The following is a 7,740-nucleotide window of genomic DNA, read 5'->3' on the forward strand; positions in this document are numbered from 1 at the left end:
TACTTCTGCTGGCACCTTTCACGAATAATACTCAAAATAATTTTCACAAAAAATGCACAGCCACCTCATCATGGTTGAGTTGGTTGGTTTTAAACATAGAATAAGCATTTCCCAAATACACAGTTGATGGTAAGGAGCCAAAAAGCCCTTGTGGTTTCACGTTCCTCTTATCTTCTTCCCTACATCAAAAATTCAATCAGAAATGTTGATGCTGGCCGTCATTTATAATTTATTTCCCCTACGTCCAGTCATCCACTGTGTTCCTCTGTCCCCCCGCCACACACACCCCTCTACCATCCCTGCTGACAGTCAGTCCCCCCCTCCTCAAACAAGATTAATTCAGTTTGGGTGGGTCCCACAGAGGGACAGAGAGGAAAAGGAGACAGGCTCAATTCAGAGATACAGAACAAGCCACAGGCAACACAGGCTTAGAATATATAATATACAGTACAGATATAAAATCACTAGTGATAGTCTACATGCAGTAAATTCAAAAGTACACATGCACTGTCAGAGATATGCTGCCACTGACATTCTAAGGGGTATATTCATTATGGAATGTTAATATAACACTGGTATGCGTTAGGCTTAGGGGCGGTTATACCGGGGTATTTGGAAACAGCCACGGTATGTTTTTTTCAATACCGCCAATACCGTTGAAACTATTTATTTGAAGTTTTTCCAAGACATTTTAATATTTGTAGCTACTTTAAGTAAATACCTGCAGACAACTTGTGCAATACGTTAGGAGATAAAGCAGATGGTGTTCTTCATTTCACCTGTCACGTTTACATGATGAAGCTTCCCGTAGTTCCCCAGAACAGTTGAGCCAGTCACGTGTTTGTTTGTAAATAGTACAAAGGGAGAAAGCTGGAGCAGGTGAGTCCAGCTGTGTGTTGACAGCGGTCGCGTTTTATATTGAAAGTCAACAGTGTTTTTTTTTGCTTCAACAGAGTGAACAGGGATGTGCAACTATAGTTTTCCTTCACAGAAAATACATTGGTGCAACCATTCGGCAGAAAATTGCTTCATTTTCATCAGATGACAACAGAAGTGCAACGCTATTTGGCTGGCAGCCACACAATACTGTAAATGAGCTTACAATTAAAAGGCAAGGTCATCATTTTCTAATGTTTAGGCCTATCATAGAAAGAATGTAGCTAGTTATATTTCCTAATGTTTTGTTTAAAGTTAGTCTTGCATTTTACCAGAGAAAAATAGGCTGGTTACCTTGAGAAAAGTACCGGAAAAATGTAGCTCCACATCAGTCAGATGCAGTGCTGTCTGCTGATATAACCCCCGTTCCCTGAATTCTCATCCGAGTTTAGAAGTTCATCTGAAGCACAACATTAGTATGACGCAGACCAGAAATTATAATAAAAAGCATTTTAGATCTGCGTTTATAAAACACAGCAAGATATTTATATGCGTTTTATTTATTTTTTTCCTGCGTGAAAAACTCTGAATTCTGCATTAACACAACCCCTAAGTTTAACTTGCTATCTACGCAAGTGGCTGAATTAATAAGGTGGGCGGGGCACCATATTGTGTTCGCTTTCTGCCGTGTTTGAGAAGTCATAGCCCTTAGGATGAGTTATTTGTACAGCGGCCATTTCTATCTTCATTTCCTTGCGTTTTCTTCTCCTCTCCGTTCTCGGCCCGTCAGCTCCCCCCTTGTCCCCTCTTCTCAGAGCAGAGCAGGCAGGTCCGTTGCCCTAGCGACTCCAGACTCCACAGACACTGCGTGTAGACATGCTGCTGGAGAGACAGTACTGTTCTTCCTTCAGACAAGCGCGTGTCAAAACGTTGTTCATTTGCACAATGTCTCTGGTTCACATTCGCTTGTAAATGTCCAAACTCACCAAAAATGACATTCGGTAACTCCTACCTATACATGTATAACTTTATGAGCTGGATTGCCTGTCTTTGCAATTCGTTTATTTTTGTTTGCGCTCGTTAGCATATTTAGCTAGCAGCCTCCATGGAAATGTGCTATTGCCTGTGTTAATGTTGTTAGCATTCTGGTAATCAAAGCCCAATGGGCTTTTTTGCGGGGGGGGTTTTGGCGCCACCCCTTTGTGTACTAAGCCGGTAATACCGTAAATCCCTGGGTGAAAGAAGGATGTTGCATATCAAAATGCTGTAAATTACTTCACACTGATCAGTGCAAAGGAATACAGAGTGGCGGTAATTTGCTTTCTTCAAAAGATATCCTCAAATCCCTCTCTGGTGCGTATGCACACTTCCTCTCTAACTTCACAGGAGGTCCAAATACTGCAATGAAAGGAAATGTTGTACATTTTGCAAGTAAAACAACACTGTAAATCAACCCTGAAAGTTCAAAATGTTTGATGTTATCGTGGTAAACAACAAAATGTTTTAAAGACGTTCAATTATCTCTACATTGTCAGAAACACACATTGTCTTTGGTAGTCATCATAACCCTTTAACTGTTGGCATTACAGTATGTTCAACATGTTTCTGGTCCTCTGGGCTTGGCAACTAGCTACTAGCTCCATGCTAATGAGACTAGATCCATCACATCGTAGAACTAATCGAAGCGTCATCACAAAGCTCAGCCTTCCCCGACCGCAAAGACAAGAGTGATTCACAGCCAGAGGAACCACACCGAGAGGATGGATGACTTCAGCGAGTGTGAAAAATCATTTACAGGTCGACAGCAAACCCACACCCACATACACACACATCATTCATATTATGAACAAGAGAGAGACAGATAGAGGGAAGGAGTAAGACGCAGATGGTAGAGAGAATGTGAGATCTAAATACAAAGTGAGAGAACGTTGCCCTATAGCACACAAAAAACGATACATACCTTGGCCTAAACATCAGTGCCACAGGTAACTTCCACAAAGCTGTGAACAATCTGAGAGACAAGGCAAGAAGGGCCTTCTATGCCATCAAAAGGAACATAAAATTTGACATACCAATTAGGATCTGGCTAAAAATACTTGAATCAGTTATAGAACCCATTGCCCTTTATGGTTGTGAGGTCTGGGGTCCGCTCACCAACCAAGAATTCACAAAATGGGACAAACACCAAATTGAGACTCTGCATGCAGAATTCTGCAAAAATATCCTCCGTGTACAACGAAAAACACAAAATAATGCATGCAGAGCAGAATTAGGCCGATACCCGCTAATGATCAAAATCCAGAAAAGTGCCGTTAAATTCTATAACCATTTAAAAGGAAGTTATTCCCAAACCTTCCATAACAAAGCCATCACCTACAGAGAGATGAACTTGGAGAAGAGTCCCCTAAGTAAGCTGGTCCTGGGGCTCTGTTCACAAACACAAACAGACCCCACAGAGCCCCAGGACAACAACAACAACAAAATTAGACCCAACCAAATCATGAGAAAACAAAAAGAGAATTACTTGACACATTGGAAAGAATTAACAAAAAACAGAGCAAACTAAAACGCTCTTTGGCTCTAAACAGAGAGTACACAGTGGCAGAATACCTGACCACTGTGACTGACCCAAACTTAAGGAAAGCTTTGACTATGTACAGACTCAGTGAGCATAGCCTTGCTATTGAGAAAGGCCACCGTAGGCAGTCCTGGCTCTCAAGAGAAGACAGGCTATGTGCACACTGGCACAAAATGAGGTGGAAACTGAGATGCACTTCCTAACCTCCTGCCAAATGTTTGACCATATTAGAGACATATTTCCCTCAGATTACAGAGATCCACAAAGAATTCGAAAACAAACCCAATTTTGATAAACTCCCTTATCTACTGGGTGAAAAACCACAGTGTGCCATCACAGCAACACGATGTGTGACCTGTTGCCACAAGAAAAGGGCAACCAGTGAAGAACAAACACCATTGTAAATACAACCCATATTTATGTTTATTTATTTTCCCTTTTGTACTTTTAACTATTTGCAAATTTTTACAACACTGTATATACAGTGAGGGAAAAAAGTATTTGATCCCCTGCTGATTTTGTACATTTGCCGACTGACAAAGAAATTATCAGTCTATAATTTTAATGGTAGGTTTATTTGAACAGTGAGAGACAGAATAACAACAACAAAATCCAGAAAAACGCATGTCAAAAATGTTATAAATTGATTTGCATTTTAATGAGGGAAATAAGTATTTGACCCCCTCTCAATCAGAAAGATTTCTGGCTCCCAGGTGTCTTTTATACAGGTAACGAGCTGAAATTAGGAGCACACTCTTAAAGGGAGTGCTCCTAATCTCAGCTTGTTACCTGTATAAAAGACACCTGTCCACAGAAGAAATCAATCAATCAGATTCCACCATCATGGCCAAGACCAAAGAGCTCTCCAAAGAGGTCAGGGACAAGATTGTAGATCTACACAAGGCTGGAATAGGCTACAAGACCATCGCAAAGCAGCTTGGTGAGAAGGTGACAACAGTTGTTGCGATTATTCTCAAATGGAAGAAACACAAAAGAACTGTCAATCTCCCTCGGCCTGGGGCTCCATGCAAGCGCTCACCTCGTGGAGTTACAATGATCATGAGAACGGTGAGGAACCAGCCCAGAACTACACGGGAGGATCTTGTCAATGATCTCAAGGCAGTTGGGACCATAGTCACCAAGAAAACAATTGGTAACACACTATGCCGTGAAGGACTGAAATCCTGCAGCGCCCGCAAGGTCCCCCTGCTCAAGAAAGCACACATACATGCCCGTCTGAAGTTTTCCAATGAACATCTGAATGATTCAGAGGAGAACTGGGTGAAGGTGTTGTGGTCAGATGAGACCAAAATGGAGCTCTTTGGCATCAACTCAACTCGCCGTGTTTGGAGGAGGAGGAATGCTGCCTATGACCCCAAGAACACCATCCCCACCGTCAAACGGAAACAGGTGGAAACATTATGCTTTGAGGGTGTTTTTCTGCTAAGGGGACAGGACAACTTCACCGCATCAAAGGGACGATGGACGGGGCCATGTACCGTCAAATCTTGGGGGAGAAACTCCTTCCCTCAGCCAGGGCATTGAAAATGGGTCGTGGATGGGTATTCCAGCATGACAATGACCCAAAACACATGGCCAAGGCAACAAAGGAGTGGCTCAAGAAGAAGCACATTAAGGTCCTGGAGTGGCCTAGCCAGTCTCCAGACCTTAATCCCATAGAAAATCTGTGAAGGGAGCTGAAGGTTCGAGTTGCGTCAGCCTCGAAACGTCAGCCTCGAAACGTCAGCCTCGAAACCTTAATGACTTGGAGAAGATCTGCAAAGAGGAGTGGGACAAAATCCCTTCTGAGATGTGTGAAAACTTGGTGGCCAACTACAAGAAACGTCTGACCTCTGTGATTGCCAACAAGGGTTTTGCCAGAAAGTACTAAGTCATGTTTTGCAGAGGGGTCAAATACTTATTTCCCTCATTAAAATGCAAATCAATTTATAACATTTTTGACATGCGTTTTTCTGGATTTTTTTGTTGTTATTCTGTCTCTCACTGTTCAAATAAACCTACCATTAAAATTATAGACTGATCATTTCTTTGTCAGTGGGCAAACGTACAAAATCAGCAGGGGATCAAATACTTTTTTCCCTCACTGTATATACATAATATGACATTTGAAATGTCTTTATTATTTTGGAACTTCTGAGTTAATATTTATTGTTTATTTCACTTTTGTTTACTATCTACTTCACTTGTTTTGGTAATGTTAACAAAAAATATATATTTTACCTTTATTTAACCAGGTAAGCCAGTTGAGAACAAGTTCTCATTTACAACTGCGACCTGGCCAAGATAAAGCAAAGCAGTGCGATAAAAACAACAACACAGAGTTACATACAATGGGGAAAAAAGTATTTAGTCAGCCACCAATTGTGCAAGTTCTCCCACTTAAAAAAATGAGAGAGGCCTGTAATTTTCATCATAGGTACACGTCAACTATGACAGACAAAATGATGGAAAAAAATCCAGAAAATCACATTGTAGGATTTTTTATGAATTTATTTGCAAATTATGGTGGAAAATAAGTATTTGGTCAATAACAAAAGTTTCTCAATACTTTGTTATATACCCTTTGTTGGCAATGACACAGGTCAAACGTTTTCTGTAAGTCTTCACAAGGTTTTCACACACTGTTGCTTGTATTTTGGCCCATTCCTCCATGCAGATCTCCTCTAGAGCAGTGATGTTTTGGGGCTGTCGCTGGGCAACACGGATTTTCAACTCCCTCCAAAGATTTTCTATGGGGTTGAGATCTGGAGACTGGCTAGGCCACTCCAGGACCTTGAAATGCTTCTTACGAAGCCACTCCTTCGTTGCCCGGGCGGTGTGTTTGGGATCATTGTCATGCTGAAAGACCCAGCCACGTTTCATCTTCAATGCCCTTGCTGATGGAAGGAGGTTTTCACTCAAAATCTCACGATACATGGCCCCATTCATTCTTTCCTTTACACAGATCAGTCGTCCTGGTCCCTTTGCAGAAAAACAGCCCCAAAGCATGATGTTTCCACCCCCATGCTTCACAGTAGGTATGGTGTTCTTTGGATGCAACTCAGCATTCTTTGTCCTCCAAACACGACTGAGTTGAGTTTTTACCAAAAAGTTCTATTTTGGTTTCATCTGACCATATGACATTCTCCCAATCCTCTTCTGGATCATCCAAATGTACTCTAGCAAACTTCAGACGGGCCTGGACATGTACTGGCTTAAGCAGGGGGACACGTCTGGCACTGCAGGATTTGAGTCCCTGGCGGCGTAGTGTGTTACTGATGGTAGGCTTTGTTACTTTGGTCCCAGCTCTCTGCAGGTCATTCACTAGGTCCCCCCGTGTGGTTCTGGGATTTTTGCTCACCGTTCTTGTGATCATTTTGACCCCACGGGGTGAGATCTTGCGTGGAGCCCCAGATCGAGGGAGATTATCAGTGGTCTTGTATGTCTTCCATTTCCTAATAATTGCTCCCACAGTTGATTTCTTCAAACCAAGCTGCTTACCTATTGCAGATTCAGTCTTCCCAGCCTGGTGCAGGTCTACAATTTTGTTTCTGGTGTCCTTTGACAGCTCTTTGGTCTTGGCCATAGTGGAGTTTGGAGTGTGACTGTTTGAGGTTGTGGACAGGTGTCTTTTATACTGATAACAAGTTCAAACAGGTGCCATTAATACAGGTAACGAGTGGAGGACAGAGGAGCCTCTTAAAGAAGAACTTACAGGTCTGTGAGAGCCAGAAATCTTGCTTGTTTGTAGGTGACCAAATACTTATTTTCCACCATAATTTGCAAATAAATTCATTAAAAATCCTACAATGTGATTTTCTGGATTTGTTTTCCTCAATTTGTCTGTCATAGTTGACGTGTACCTATGATGAAAATTACAGGCCTCTCTCATCTTTTTAAGTGGGAGAACTTGCACAATTGGTGGCTGACTAAATACTTTTTTCCCCACTGTATGGGGTAAAACAAAACATAAAGTCAAAAATACAACAGAAAATATATATACAGTGTGTACAAATTATTATTATTATTATTTAATTTTTTTAGCAAGTTATGGAGGTAAGGCAATAAATAGGCTATAGTGCAAAATAATTACAATTAGTATTAACACTGGAATGATAGATGTGCAAGAGATGATGTGCAAATAGAGATATTGGGGTGCAAATTAGCAAAATAAATAACATTATGGGGATGAGGTAGTTGGGTGGGCTAATTTCAGAATGGCTGTGTACAGGTGCAGTGATCGGTAAGGTGCTCTGACAACTGATGCTTAAAGTTAGTGAGGGAGA

The sequence above is a fragment of the Coregonus clupeaformis genome, chromosome 30 (assembly GCF_020615455.1).
Source record: "Coregonus clupeaformis isolate EN_2021a chromosome 30, ASM2061545v1, whole genome shotgun sequence".
Lineage (NCBI taxonomy): Eukaryota > Metazoa > Chordata > Actinopteri > Salmoniformes > Salmonidae > Coregonus > Coregonus clupeaformis.